The sequence below is a fragment of the Neovison vison genome, chromosome 3 (genome assembly GCF_020171115.1).
Source record: "Neovison vison isolate M4711 chromosome 3, ASM_NN_V1, whole genome shotgun sequence".
Classification (NCBI taxonomy): Eukaryota; Metazoa; Chordata; class Mammalia; order Carnivora; family Mustelidae; genus Neogale; species Neogale vison.
The window spans coordinates 139,969,402-139,984,791 of record NC_058093.1 but is presented as its reverse complement, the minus strand read 5'-3'; the positions used below and the strand labels follow the sequence as shown (position 1 = coordinate 139,984,791).

General features: G+C 45.7%; 1 non-coding gene across 1 annotated transcript; it reads left to right on the top strand.

The window, feature by feature from the left end:
• Window positions 1-14,981: 14,981 nt before the first annotated feature.
• On the top strand, window positions 14,982-15,172 carry LOC122903675. Its single transcript, XR_006383982.1, has one exon. It is a non-coding gene; the product is annotated as a U2 spliceosomal RNA (small nuclear RNA).
• The last annotated feature ends 218 nt before the right edge of the window (window positions 15,173-15,390 follow it).

Below are 15,390 nucleotides of genomic sequence, written 5' to 3'. Positions count from 1 at the left end.
AGGGAAACCCACCACGACAAATTATTGCCATTCCCAAAGCAGAAAGACTGTGGTCGTCATGTGCACTGGAAGGGCTCTTGGCTTCACCTCCTGGGGCTTTGTGTTTTCCACTTAATCATTTTCTTAATTAGATCCCAATAAAACACAGAAACATCTCTGTGTTTCTCCCCTGGTTTTCCTTCCATTCTCCTCGGCCCACGTAAGCTATAGAACACATCACCTGATTGACCACGGAGGTGGATTTAACCACGGATAGATTGAGAGTCTCCAAGGAAAGAATGAGAATGTTCTTGGTCCTCCCACTCTGCCGCTGTAATCATGTCCTGCCCTTGCCCCCACTTCTTCACCAGAGAAGATTCTGGTGGCTCTCACCCAGCTCCACTCCACCCCCAGGGGTGGCCTCTCCTCTCTGGAGAGGGCTGGGCTCTCCCTTCTTGGGGGAACAGATGCCACTCTTCCACAGTTCTGCCGTGGCCATGATATGAGGGCACAAAACACATACCGCCTGCTCACTGAAATCTTCTGCCTTTGTCTTTGGTCAGAAGTGACCAGTTCTGGCTGCAAAGGATATTGGGAAATGTAGTTTTTCCAGCACAGAACATGGCTACCACCTGCCCTTCCGCCACCCCCCACCCCCCACCTAATAGCCATATTTCTTTCACTACTAACAAGGAAAAGAAGAGGATCTATGTTGGGTAGGCAGGGTTTACCATGTTGGCTATTCCAAGATTGAATCCCGGGAAGAAACTGAGCTGGAAATAGTGGGTCTTGACACTGACATGACTGGACGAGTCCTAGACAATAGGTCTCTGGGTTTAACAGGAAGGTGCCCTGTCCTATGTCTCTCCTGAACGTTGAGTGCCAGGAAACCATCATTTCCAGACAATACGCTTTCTCTGGGGCCCCACCTGTCCTTCATCTTAGAAAACAAGGGACTGCAATAAACATCAAGTTTTGTTGATTGTCTCTCATCTTTATTGCTAAAAGTAAACACAAGATGTGATACTTGCCAAATACCCATTGGCACAGAAGAGCCCCCTTTGTGCTGTTGTCACACCTGTCTTTATACATGGATGCGTGTGTTTGTGTGGATGTGTGGGAAATGTATTTGCACTCTTCTGCCCACATTCCTTCAGGAACAGAGGGACTTGGTAAACAAACTGGGAAGAAGGGAACCTATAGCCTTGCTATTGTCCGTTTATTTTTTTGTTTTGTTTTTTTTTTTCAGCTTTACAGAGGTATAATTGACAAATAAAAATTGTGTCTATTTAAGGTGCACAATATGATGTTTTGATATACATATGCATAGTGAAATGCTTACCAGAGTCAAGCGAGTCAATAAATCCATCACTCTGCATGTTACCTTTTCTTTCTTTTCTTTTTTTTTTCCATACAAAGAGTTAAGATCTCCTCTTAGCAAGTTTCAAGTATACAATACAGTATTATTAGCTATAGTCCCCATGCTTAGATCTCCAGCATTTATGCATCCTGCATAACTGAAACCTGGTGCCCTTTGACCAGTATTTCCCCATCCCTCCCCCACCCCTGACAACCAGCATTCTGCTCTGCCTCTTTACAGTTCATTTTCTTTCGATTCTACTCATAAGTGACAGCGTGCAGTTTTTGCCTTTCTGTGTCTGGCTTATATCAATTAGCATGCAGACCTCCACTTTCATCCGTGTCATCACCAATGACAGGGTTTCCTTCCTTATAAGCCTGAGTCATATTGGGGCACCTGGGTGGCTCCATTGTTCAGTGTCCACCCTGGGCTCAGGTCATGATCCCAGGGTCCTGGGATCCAGCCCCATATCTGGCTCCCTGCTCCGCGGAGAGTCTGCTTCTCCCTCTCATGTGCGCTCTCTCACTCTCTCTCACATAAATAAATAAAATCTTCTTTTAAAAAAAGGCTGAGTAACATTCCACTTTCTCTGCACACTGCGTTTTCTTTCTCCACTCATTCCCTGACAGACATTTAAGTTGTTTGCATATCTTGGCTATCGTGAGCAATGCCACTATCAACATGGAAATGCAGATGATCTCTACAAGATACGGATTCCGTTTCCTTCGGTGGCCAGAAGTGGGATTGCTGGGACACGCAGGAATTCTTCTGCCCTGTGAGCAGACTCATTAAGCCCATTAATGGATGCTGAGTGAATGATTCCACCTGACTCCAGATGGAAAAGAGATTTACTATACACTTTCAGGAAGGAACATTGCACAGGTAGGATACTGTGGCTGTTAGTAACAGAAAACCCTGAATTCAAATTTGCATAAAAGATAAAAAGAATTCTTTTCTCACAGAGAGGTGGGATTTAAGGTTATTTAATTCAATTTAATTTAGCGACTCAAATATATTCCAAGGAGATGGATTTTTCCATCTCGCCTCTCTGCCGCTAACAGTTCTGATTTGTCCTTCAACTGCCTTCTCTCATGGTCACAGTATGGCTGCTGGCGTTCCGGGTGTCACATCCAGAGACATGATGACATTCAAAGGAAGAAGAGAGGCCATCTCCTTTTAGGCTTCACCTTATGAAAGTGAATCCTAAGGCAAATCCTTCCCCAGAGGTCTCTAATCCTTTGCCTCAGTGACCAGCTAGCTGAGTCACAGGCTTGCCCTAACTCTGCCACTAGTGAAGGGAATCTGACCACCAGGACCGACTTCCTCTGAGGAGGATTTACCAATGAGTCCTGTGGTGGGAGGGGCAGGAACCTAAACACAATCAAGACTCTCAGAGAGGAAGGAGGATGGAGGTTGACTTGGGATGGATTTCCAACAGCGTCTACAACAGGCACGAGTTTCACTTCTCGTGACCTCATCCAACCCTGGTTTGATCAGCATGCCAATTTCAAAACCTAGCCACAGCCAGTACAGACGAACTTGCTGGGGTTTGGTCCTTTCTCAGATGCTCATGTAAAGACCTTCCAGTAGTTTTAAGACCATGAGCTCTTCAGAGCAAGCAATAGTCCGTTTCTCCTGCTCAGAGCTCTGATGCTCAGATTTCCGGTGACATGCTGCTCCTGGCTCTTGTCTGGGCCTCCCTCAGCCTTAACTGCTTTCTTCGCCTGGCAAGACAAATGGCCATCCCTGTAGCAACGTAATTGCTCCCCTGACTCCACTGCTGAAATAAATAGAAGTGAAAAGGAAATCGGGAGCTTCAAATTGTGGTGCCTCTGCCGGGCGATTACCCATGATGCCTGAGCTAGCAGCAGACTGAATGGGCAGGCTGGGGGGGGTGATCTTGAATTAAAAAAAGAAAAAAAAGAAAAATACCCAGACCAGATTGTAGAGAGGGCCCTTTTCTTCCCTTAACTCCTGGGGTTGGCTGGAGAAAAAGAAAGTGAATAATATAAAAAACAATTTATCTTAGTAGCAGTCAGGAACAGGCAGTCTGCTGGTCGGAGGCTCCAGTAGATACGCTGTTTGCCTGGACAGGGTCTCAAAAATTAGAATATGTCACACGTGTTTAAAAATCAAGGGATTTCACATATCAATCCAGGTTGTAAGCTCTTGCAAAACCTGCTCTCCCTGAAGACAGTCAGTGTCTGGCACCGCCCCTGTGGATGGGGCTCACCTTGTCCACTTTGCCACAGTCCCCATCACACCTAGTGCCCACCCCTTCCTGCATATTTGTTTACATTACCTGCCTGTCCATGGAAGGCACCCAGTATATGCTCCTGGTTTAACTGTTAGGTGTGATGGGGATAAGGGAGATACTCTGCGCTTGTTCAACAATATTGGAAACAAACCCAAGGGCAGGTCCTCCGTGGAATCTGGACGAATGACCGTGGGCTGTATTGCACATACCCCGCATGACCTCTCCCTAATCTTGGGGCACTTCTGTGCGTGTAGGAGAGAGCGAGGCCATGGCTCTCCCAGAGCTAACTAGTCATTACGCAGAGATTTATTTTTAAAGATTTTATTTATTTATTTAACAGAGAGAGATCACAAGTAAGCAGAGAGGCAGGCAGAGAGAGAGAGAGGAGGAATCAGGCTCCCCGTTGAGCAGAGAGCCCGATGCGGGACTCGATCCCAGGCCCCTGAGATCATGACCTGAGCCGAAGGCAGCGGCTTAACCCACTGAGCCACCCAGGCGCCCCTACACAGAGATTTTAATGCCACCCATAGAACATTTCACTGTTCTCTGGATGATGAAATTGAGAGAGAGACTGGATTTGCACCTAGCCTTCCGGGGATTCCCGGTGATGGAGACAGGTGAAATGTTAAAAGAGGGAAAGATTTGTATGAAGCAAGAAACTCTGTCATATTTTGAAGATGTCAGTGAACGTCTATGTCCAATCTTGACCCTGGCGGGGCAATGGGGGGCGCGGGTCCTGGGATCCAGTCCCACATGGGGCTTCCCTGCTTGGTGGCAAGTCTGCTTCTGCGTCTGTCCCCCTCCCCTGCTCGTGCTTGTCTCTGGCTTTCTCTCGCTCTCAAATAAATAAATAAATAAATAAAATCTTGAAGAAGACGACAACACTTACTACTTTAAAGTTAAAGGACATGTGTTATAGGTATATGAGCCCCGTCAGGGGACAATAAGGTGCCCCTGGTGGCCCTGGCGTGTCACCGGAGTGACCCTGAGCCTGCCTCATTTCTGGTACTGCTGGGTAAGCATGTGGTTTCCAGAGACAAATCAAGGGAAGGAAATCTATGGCATTAACGCGGCTGTTGAGGTGACTGATGGATTTAGTTGTTAGTAGACCTCAACAGGGATCCGACATTTCCTGATGAACCAGAAGGCTGACACCCAAAACAAGCCCTTCATTTATTAAGAAGTCCAACTGTGAGGTGTAGTATTCCTCCGCTCGTGCCCTCTCCGTGGGTCCAAAATGAACTTCATCATCCTGAATCTCCTTCTGCCCCTCCCCACTGCTCCTTCCCTCTCTCTCAAATACATAAATACAATCTTTAAAAAAAAGAAAAGAAAAGAAAGGGGCACCTGGGTGGCTCAGTGGGTTAAAGCCTCTGCCTTCGGCTTAGGTCATGATTTCAGGGTCCTGGGATCGAGCCCTGCATCGAACTCTCTGCTTAGCGGGAAGCCTACTTCCCCCTCTCTCTCTGCCTGCCTCTCTGCCTACTTGTGATCTCTCTCTGTCAAATAAATAAATAAAATTTAAAAAAAGAAAAAAGTTAAGTGTTGCCTGGGTGGCTCAGTGGGTTAAGCTTCTGCCTTCGGCTCAGGTCATGATCTCAGGGTCCTGGGATCAAGCCCTGCATTGGGCTCTCTGCTCAGCAGGGAGTCTACGCCCCCCTCCCCGCCCCCACCGCCTGCCTCTCTGCATCCTTGTGATCTCTCTTTCTGTCCAAAAAAAAGAATACAGAGATACTTTGCACACTTTGCCCAGTTTCTCTTAAAGGTAATATTTTGCAAAACTGTAGTTCAATATTAGAACTAGGAGATTGGCATTGAAATAACCCTCTGATTTTGTTCCAATTTCCCAGTTACACTCCTATTGGAATACATTTGTGCACATGTGCATGCGAGTGTGTGTGTGTTTTAGGTTCCATACACTTTTGTTACCCATGTAGGTTCGAGTATCCATCACCACAGTTGACGTAAGGAGCAGTTTCTTTTCTTAATTTTTTTTTTTTTAGATTTATTTTATTTATTTATTTATTTGAGAGAGAGACAGAGCATGAGAGGGGAGAAGGTCAGAGGGAGAAGCAGACTCCCCACGGAGCAGGGAGCCCGAGGTAGGATTTGATCCCAGGACTCTGGGATCATGATCTGACCTGAAGGCAGTTGCTTAAGCGACTGAGTCCCCCCACCCCCCCGCACCCTGGGAGCAGTGTCAACGCTGCGCAGCCCCTCCTGTTACCATTCCATAACTCCCTCTCCGCCCACCATCACCCTTCCCCTGGCAAGCACTAATCTGTCCTGCAGGTCTCCAATTCGTCATTTCCAAAGTGTTACATAAACGGAGCCATAGAGAACTCAAATCTTTTGGAATTAGCTTTCTCCCTCAGCAGGATTCTGTGGAAATGCACGCACCCTGCTGCATCTGTCAGGAGTCCACTCTTTCTCGTGCTAAGTAGTCTTCTGTGGCTTGTGGACCCCAGGCCTGTTTAGCCGCTCACCGTGGAAGGACATCTGGGCAGACTCCATGTGTGAGCTGCTGTGTACTTTCTTGAGCAGGTTTTTGTGTGAATGTTAGTTTCCCAATTCGAGCCTCTCCACTCCCATGGCCGCCCTCAATGTTTTATCTCATTCCTCAAGTACAACCCAGATTTTTGGGCTAGTGGATCGATCCTGTTCCGGGCCAGATCATCTTGGGGCAGTTATTAGACACTACGCAGCCTTACGTCTCCATACTGCTCCGTGTTCGCAGGGGTATGCATCTGTGCAACCGCAGCAAGTCCCTGGTGTTGTCACCGCTGTAGCTTTCATATACTGAAACTGCGACCCCCAGTGCCTCAGAATGTGACCCTGTTTGGAAATAATGCTAATTTTTAAAATATATATATTTATTTATTTATTGACAGATTGAGAGACAGAGAAAGCAGGAACACAAGCAGGGGGAGTGGGAGAGAGAGAAGCAGTCTCCCCGCCCAGCAGGGCGCCTGATGCGGGGCTCAATCCCAGAACCCTGGGATCAGGACCTGAGCTGAAGGCAGACGCTTAACCGACTGAGTCACCCAGGTAACCCTATTAATTTTTAATGAGTGAACTCAAGATGAAGTCTTACCAGAATAGGGGTAGCCCATAATCCAATATAACTGTGATTTTATAAAAAGGGGAAATGTGGTTACACACACACACACACATGCACACACACGCACGCACACACACAAGGAGAATGTCTTCTGAAGACTGGGGTTATGTTCTCACAAGCCAAGGAGTTTACCAGCAGTTCAAAAAAAAGCCTGGAAGGGATCCTTCCCTGGAGCCTTCAGAGAGCATCTTATCTCAGACTTTCAGCCTCCAGAAATGTGAGAGAATAAACTTCTGTTGCTTAAGCCACCCGGTTCCTGGTGCTGACTAATTCAGGTTGTCTCTCAGGGGAGAGTTGTACAAGTGAAAAGTCCCTGGAAAATCTGCTTTTTGCTCATGGGGATAGCTAGTTGCATTTCAGAAAATAAAGAATTGTGCTTTAAAAAATCTTTTTGGGGGTGCCTGGATGGCTCTGTGGGTTAAAGCCTCTACCTTCGGCTCAGGTAACGATCCCAGGTCCTGGGATTGAGCCCTGCATTGGGCCCTCTGCTCAACAGGGAGCCTGCTTTACACACCACCCCCTCGCCTGCCTTTCTGCCTACTTGTGATCTCTGTCTGTCAAATAAATAAATAAAATATTTTTAAAATAAATAAATCAGAAATCTTTTTGCACATCAGTATTTAAAATTTGTAATTTTTTAAAAAGATTTTTATTTATTTATTTGACAGAGAGAGAGAGAGAGAGAATGATTAGGCAGAGTGGCAGGCAGAAAGAGAGAGAGAGAAGCAGACTGTCTGTGAGCAGGGAGCCAGATGCGGGCCTCCATCCCAGGACACCGGGATCATGACCTGAGCTGAAGGCAGCTGCTTAACTGACTGAGCCACCCAGGTGCCCCGAAAATTTGCAATTTTTAAAAAAAATATTGTATTTATTTATTTATTTGAGAGAGAGAGAGAGAGCGAGCAAGAGCCAGGAGAGGGGCAGAGGGAGAGGGAGAGAGAGACTCTCAAGCCGACTTTGTGTTGAGTGTGGAGCCCGACTCGGGGGTTGATTTCACGACGCTCAAGATCAAAACCTGAGGGGCGCCTGGGTGGCTCAGAGGGTTAAGCCGCTGCCTTCTGCTCAGGTCATGATCTCAGGGTCCTGGGATCGAGCCCTGCATCGGGCTCTCTGCTCAGCGGGGAGCCTGCTTCCTCCTCTCTCTCTGCCTGCCTCTCTGCCTGCTTGTGATCTCTGTCTGTCAAATAAATAAATAATAAAAATCTTAAAAAAAAAAAAAGATCAAAACCTGAGCCCAAATCAAGAGCTTAACAGGTGAGCCATCCACGCGCCCCTGAAATGTGCAACTTGGACCCTGCTGTGCAAATAACAAATAACTAGACGCCACCTGAAAGTGCTTCTGTTACTTGTAATGGTGTCAGGGTACCAAGACTGAATGACTTCCGAAGCGGTGTCCTTTTGAATTTTGAAGGAGGCAAACTCTTTTTTTTTTTTTTTTTTTAATTTAGAAAATGTGATGGAGTGATACTATACAGCCAATAAAATGCCCAAATCTCAGACATAGGGTCGGTGAGTGCTCACGGCTCCCCAGGTTGTGTAACCACCGCTCAGAAGGAGATCGGGAGATCGCTGGGGTCGAGCGGACTCCTCAGGGGTTAGTACGGTTCTCCTGCTGTTGCTGTCTCCCCCCAGCCTCCGGTGATCTCTGCTCTTCTCTGCTGTGTGCTGGTTCCTGTTCCGTTACACAGTCCATTGCTATCAGAGCTCTTATCTTTATGGGGCGAATTTGTCTCTTTAGCATGATAAATCCCTCCTTTGCTTTTGTCTTTACAGTCTTGCTTCTGAAAGCTTCTCACTGCATGATCTGTTTTCTTTGTTACTTCCCCGTGTGTATACAGTTTTCAGATACTGAGGAAGGTTTGTACCTTTGTTTAGGGGGGGTCACTTTTTTTTTTTTTTAAGATTTTATTTATTTGACAGAGATCACAAGCAGGGAGAGAGGCAGGCAGAGAAGGGGGGAGAAGCAGGATCCCCGCTGAGCAGAGAGCCCCATGCAGGGCTCAATCCCACGACCCAGGGATCATGACCTGAGCTGAAGGCAGACGCTTAACCTGCTGAGTCACCCAGGCGCCCCTAAAGATTTTATTTTTAGTAATCTCTACATCCAACGTGGGGCTGGAACTTAGAATTCTGAGATCAAAAGTTGCGAATACCATCAACTGAGCCAGCCAGGTATCTCTCTAATAGTTATTTTAATTATTTTTTAAGATTTTATGTACTTACTGGAGGGAAAGAGAGAGCACAGAGGGAGAGGGAGAAGCAGACTCCCTGCTAAGTGGGGAGCCCTACGTGGGACTCGATCCTAGAACTCTGAGATCATGACGTGAGCCAAAGGCAGACACTTAACCAACTGAGCCAACGATAGCCTCTATTCTCGAAGCAAACTCCATCTGGACACAAAACCCTTTCCGGACTATCTAAAAGGTACTGAATTGTTCTGCACAGCTTCTACGGCAATCTCAGCCACGTGGGGCAGCACTGACACATTTTCTTCTTCAAATCATAATTACCTTCCAGTTTCACTGACATTGGTGTCTGAAGGTCCTGCATCTTTTGCATAATATCCAGATTGAGGAAATGGGAAGATGCAGTTGAAAATACTGTGCTCATCCTGGAAACCTTTGCTATGTGACTCTTTAAAAAAAAAAGATAGATGGGGGCGCCTGGGTGGCTCAGTGGGTTAAGCGTCTACCTTCGGCTCAGGTCATGATCCCGGGGTCCTGGGATTGAGCCCCGCAACAGGCTTCCTGCTCAGTAGGGAGCCTGCTTCTCCCTCTCCCTCTGCCACTCTCCCCCTACCTCACGCTCATGCTCTCTGCCTCTCTCTTAATCCCACATATGAAACTTAAGAAGTGCCAAAATCTCGGTCACTGGAGGGTGGCCAGAAAGGTCCCTGAGCTTCAAAGTATCTCCCCACAAGATTTCTTATACACCTGGGGGCACTTGAGTGGCTCAGTCATTAAACACCTGTCTTCAGCTAGGATCTTGATCTCAGGGTCCTGGGATCAAGCCCTGTGCTGGGTTCCCTGCTGAGCAAGGAGCCTGCTTCTCCCTCTCCCACTCCCCCTGCTTGTGTTCCCTCTCCAACTGTGTGTGTGTCTCTTTCTGTCAAATAAATAAATAAATAAATTTTTTAAAAAAAGGATTTCTTATACACCTAAATTCTACCATTAATTTTTTGCATTGGTCCTTGTACCCCCCAGAGGTTATCTCTTAAAATGTATGTATTTCTAAGTGGGATGGTATATTAGGATATTTATGTCACTAATACGTTGTCTAAAACCTAGTGTATCTCCTATAATATGTAATGTCTAGTGGTAGGACTGAATTTATTACCTATTTGCTGTGATTTGAAGAATATCAGGTTGAGGATACAATGTACCAAATATTTTTACTACATAGGCATCCAAAATTCTGCCCTTAGTATAATTCTTTACAGATTTTATTTATTTATTTGACACAGAGAGAGAGAGAGAGAGAGCACACGTGTGCACAACAGGGGGAGGGGCAGAGAGAGAAGCAGACTCCCTGCTGAGCAGGGAGCCTGATGTGAGGCTCAATCCCAGGACCCTGGGATCATGACCTGAGTCACAGGCAGATGCTTAATGGACTGAGCCACCCAGGCACCCCTACCCTGAGTATAATTTTTAATTAATTAAATTTAAATTAAGAATTGTCTTACTTCAATACAGACAATATTGTTCTATGATCATCAAACTTACTAAGAGATGAAAATTTTATTATCACAACCACTAAAAAGAGAGGATGATTATGTAATGTGATAGAGATACAGAATATTGTGACAATGGAAATCATATTACAGTATAGAAATGTATCAAATTAACATGTTCTACACCTTTTTTAAAAAAATATTTTTTATTTATTTGACACTCAGAGACAGAGAGATAGAGAGAGAGTATGAGCAGAGGGAGAGGGAGAAGCAGGCTCCTCTTGGAACAGGGAGAACTTGACCCTAGGACCTGAGGGTCATGACCTGAGCAAAAGGCAGACCCTCACCAGACTGACCTACCCAGGCACCCAACATGCTGTACACCTTAAATTTGCACAGTGTTTTATGTCAAATGCATTCAATTAAAAAAAAAATAAAAGGAATTGCCCTACTTCAGGGCTCATTTTTTTAAAAAATGCAAGTATTTCCTCCTGAAAGTTTTAAGAAGTTAAGTCACTCCGGCTTTGAATGAATTACCTTAGAACCAATTCATTGCTAACTCGAAGTGCAGGGTGGTTGGGGTGCGGGGAGGGAGCACACGAGAACTTTCCTGGCCTCCTGGCTCCTCTTACGGTGGCTTTAACGGTGTAAGAATCCCCGTGGCTGGGCTGACTTAGCCTGGGTGGGAATCTGAGTGGAGAAGGAGGGGCTCTCCACCCAAGGGGAAGCATGAAGCCATGGACTTGGGAGGAGTCAGACAGGAAGGCCATTACCTGGCTGAGGACAGGAGCTTCGCATCACTGGCCATGCTGGGAAGTCCGCATTCTCGTAGGAAAGCTCCTAGCGCGCAATCAGCGAGTGAAGTTCTCAAAATGGCCATCAGATGGCAGCCTCGGCCAAATTACTGAAGTAAGTGTATTTGCCGGATAGAATCCTGGCGCGGGGAGGATGGCGAAGTCCCCCGAGGTCTAGACCTTTTGTGTCCCAGCCCAGGAGCTCCAGCCACGCTGAGACCACTCTGCCTGAAGCCCAGATCAAGTCCGTGGCAGAACTAGGGTTCCTGTGACCTCCTAACAAGAAATCCAATCCTCTCTCTATAATGGTAATCTGAAAGGAGTGTTCCTCCATTCTAAGCAAAATAAAGTATAAAAAAGACAGAGGAGGGCTGTTTGAATATTCACACGGTTCTGTGAGTTTGCGGACAAAGCCTTGCAGGCTAAACCTTGAGCCTCAAGCAGATTTTTGTTAAATGCTAGGCAGTCACAGGTATCAAAGACCTGTTTGCTTTAAGAAGGGTGCAGGAGGATCCTGGCCCTTTACCTGATTAAGACATTTGCAAATATCTTCTCCCATTCAGTAGGTTGCCTTTATGTTTTGCTGTTTCCTTTGTTGTGCAGAGTTTTTTAAAATCTCCTTGAAGTCCAATAGTTCATTTTTACTTTTGTTTGCACCCCAATGTTTATAGCAGCAATGCCCGCAACAGCCAAAATATGGAAAGAACCCAGATAGCTATTGACAGATGAATGGATAAAGGTGTGGTGTACACACACACACACACACACACACACACGCATGCACGCGCACACACACGCATGCACGCGCACACACACGCGCGCGCACACACACACACACATATGCACACTGTGGAATATTACTCAACCATCAAAAATAAATAAATCTTGCCATTTACAATGATGTGGTTGGAGCACGAACCTATTATGTTAAGCAAAAGGGTTCCTGGGTAGCTCAGTCGGTTGGGCATCTGTCTTCTGCTTGGGTCATGGTTCTAGAGTCCCAGGATAGAGCCTGTGGTTGGGCTTCCTGCTCAGTGGGGAGTCTGATTCTCCCTCTGTCCCTCTGCAGAGGTTCATGCTCTCTCTCTCTCAAATAAATAAATAAAATCTTTTAAAAAATTATGCTAAGTGAAGTAAGTCAGTCAGAGAAAAACAAACACCATATGAGGGAAGGGAAAAAGCAATAAGGTGAAAACAGGGAGGCAAACCCTAAGAGATGCTGAACTCTAGGAAACAAACTGAGGGTTGCTGGGGGTGGGTGGGTGGGCGCATGGGGGTTTGGCCATGAAGGAGGGCACGTGATGTAATGAGCCCCGCGTGTTCCAGGCAACTGATGAATCACTAAATTCTACTCCTGGAATGGATAACACAGTGTATGTCAACCAAGTTGAATTTAAATAAAGAGTTTTTAAAATACAAATAAATATATAAATAAAAAATAAACAGGGATGGGGGAGGACAGAAGAGGGGAATTCACAGATACAAGACAGACTGATCCTAGGGAAGTAAGGTGACTGCGGCCACGGAAACTGAAGAGAGATCACTGGAGGAGAGGAGCTTTGAACTAGGGTTAGACACAAGGAGAGGAGAAAAGGCGACAGGCACAGGATGGTTAGTAGTACCACCAGGTGAAAAAAAAAGCAGGAATAATCCTACATATCAGCGGGGCTGGCCCTATGCAAATAGCATGCGGTCTGGGTCCAGCTTCCCTGGGGCCTCTGTCCTTCCTCTTTTCCTGCCTGCTCCTTACAGGACCCAGGAGCCCCTGCCCCAGCTCTCTGAGCAATCATTGGCAGAGGAAGTTCTCTCCAACCAAGCCTCCGCACCATACAGTGAATTTAAGCGATTGCTCTTTTCTGGGAGAACTGACATTTTGGACCCCTTTGTCATTTTGGATAAAAGGATATTGCCCACGCCGAGTAATAGTATGGAGGGGAACAAGATGCTGTCCGGGTCGCTTGTTTAAAGCAGAGAGTCTCTAACACCAGGAAGGTCAATGGGAAAGGAAATGGGTGTGTGAGGCATGCAGGGTGAGCCTTGAAAGTCAGAAAGGGGAATTGAGATCTGAAACTGAAGCAGGTGGATGTATCACTGTGCCCAGGAGAGGAGGTGCTGAATGGATTCGCTGAATTGCTGCATCTTTATTGACCCTGAAAAGGCTCACCTGGCAAGGGAGTGGCAAACTGAAAATGGTATTTAGGAAAATTATTCCAACACAAGTACCTGAAAAGGATGGAAGGAGCAAGAGCTCAGTGGAAAGATCGTCTTTGGTTTTTTAAACAACTTTGAGAGATAATTCACTTACTCTATGATTCACCTACTTAAGGTGCTCCGTTCAATAGCGTTTGGTATATTCAACGATACATGCAATCACCCATAATCACAGCCCATCTTAGAACATTTTTGTCACCTCAAGAAGAAATCCCACATCCTTTATCTATCACCCTTTATGTCCCCATCCCCCTGTCCCCCAGCACTAAGCAACTGTGAGTCAATTTTCTGTCTCTATAGATTTCCCTATTCCAGACTCTCATATGAATGTCCATGTATATGGTATGTCGTCTATTGTGACTAGCTTTTTTTACTTAGCAGAATGTCTTCAGAATCCACCCGTGCTACAATGTTTATGCACACTTTGTTCCTTTTCATGGCTGAATAATCCCATCACTTGTATATGTCACACTTTATCAGCTCATCTGTTGAGGGCATTTTGGGTTGTTTCCATCTTTTGGCCAGTAGGAAGAATGCTATTCCAAATACTCATGTACAAGTTTCTTTGTGGAAATACGTTTTCATTTCTCTTGACCAGAATTGATGGGTCCTATGAAACTCCGTATTTTATTATCTGAAGGACCGCCAGATTGCTCTCCAAAGTGGCTGTACCATCTTACATTTCCACCAACACTGTACGAGCACTCTCATTTCTCTACATTCTCACCAACACTTCTTGCTACTGATTTTTTTATTCTAGCCGTCCTAATCTGTATGCAGTGGTGTCTCACTGTGGTTTTGTCTTTGGTTTCTCTGATGACTCCTTATATCAAATATTTTTCATCTGATTTTCTCTATTGCTTTTCTTTTCTCCATCTCATTGATTTCCACTCTGATTTCTTTTCTTTTCTTTTTTTTTTTTAAGATTTATTTATTTATTTTAGAATTGTTGGAGGCTGGGCAGAGGCAGAGGGAGAGAGAGAATCTGAGGCAGGCTGATGCAGGGCTCGAGCTCATTACCCTGAGATCATGACCTGAGCCAAAATCAAGAGGCAGCACTTAACTGACTGAGCTACCCAGGAGCCCCTTTCACTCTGATTTCAACTATTTTCTTCCTTCTGCTTCCTCCGGTTTAGTCTAATCTTCTTTTCCTATGGTCTTAAGGTAGGAGGTGAGGTTGTAGATTTCAGATCTTTCTTCTTTTTTTAATGTAGGCATTTGCTGTTAAAAATCCTTCTACGCACTGCTTTAGCTGTATTTCAGAAGTCTGGGTATGTTGCATTTTCCTTCATCTTAAGGCATTTTCTGTGGCAAAAGACATTCCAGAGTTTGGGTAAAGCCGTAGGGGTGGGAAAGCTCAGGGCAAGCGCACTAAAAGCTGGTGTTTCTCAAGGTTCTGACATTAGACACCCTCTTCTCCTTCCACTCCCTCCCCCGAGGTAACCTCCCCTATGCCCACGACTTGTATTATCTTCTGTACACTGATCACACAGCTTGGATCCTTTCCCTGACCTCCAAACCCGTACTTGGAATTGTCTACTCAATATCTTCAAACTCATTTGATCAAAACTGAACATAAAAAAAGAAAAGTTGTTTCTCAGTCTTTTGGCTAAGATCAAGTGTAGTATCTGTTCCTATCAGTTTAATATCTGATATGTCCTGTATCCAAAGACAATATATTAAATGGATTTTGGGAGCAAGGAGGTGGAAAATGACCTTGCTCCGTCTGCTCCACGTACTGACCTGGCATTGCAGTCCTTCCAGGAAAGGTGCACCCCCCAATATCTCCTCATTCAACCTCAAACATGGCTACCTCATCACTACATGAGGCCAGGCTTCCATTTCCCCTCCATTACTGTGATAGCTTTCGAACTGGTCTTCTAGAACCCTCTCTTACCTCCTTCCAAGCTCTTCTCCATACGACAGGCAGGATGATCTACAAGAAATGATTACATCACCACCTGTAGCGACACTAGTTAATTTTTGGCTGCCCAGCAC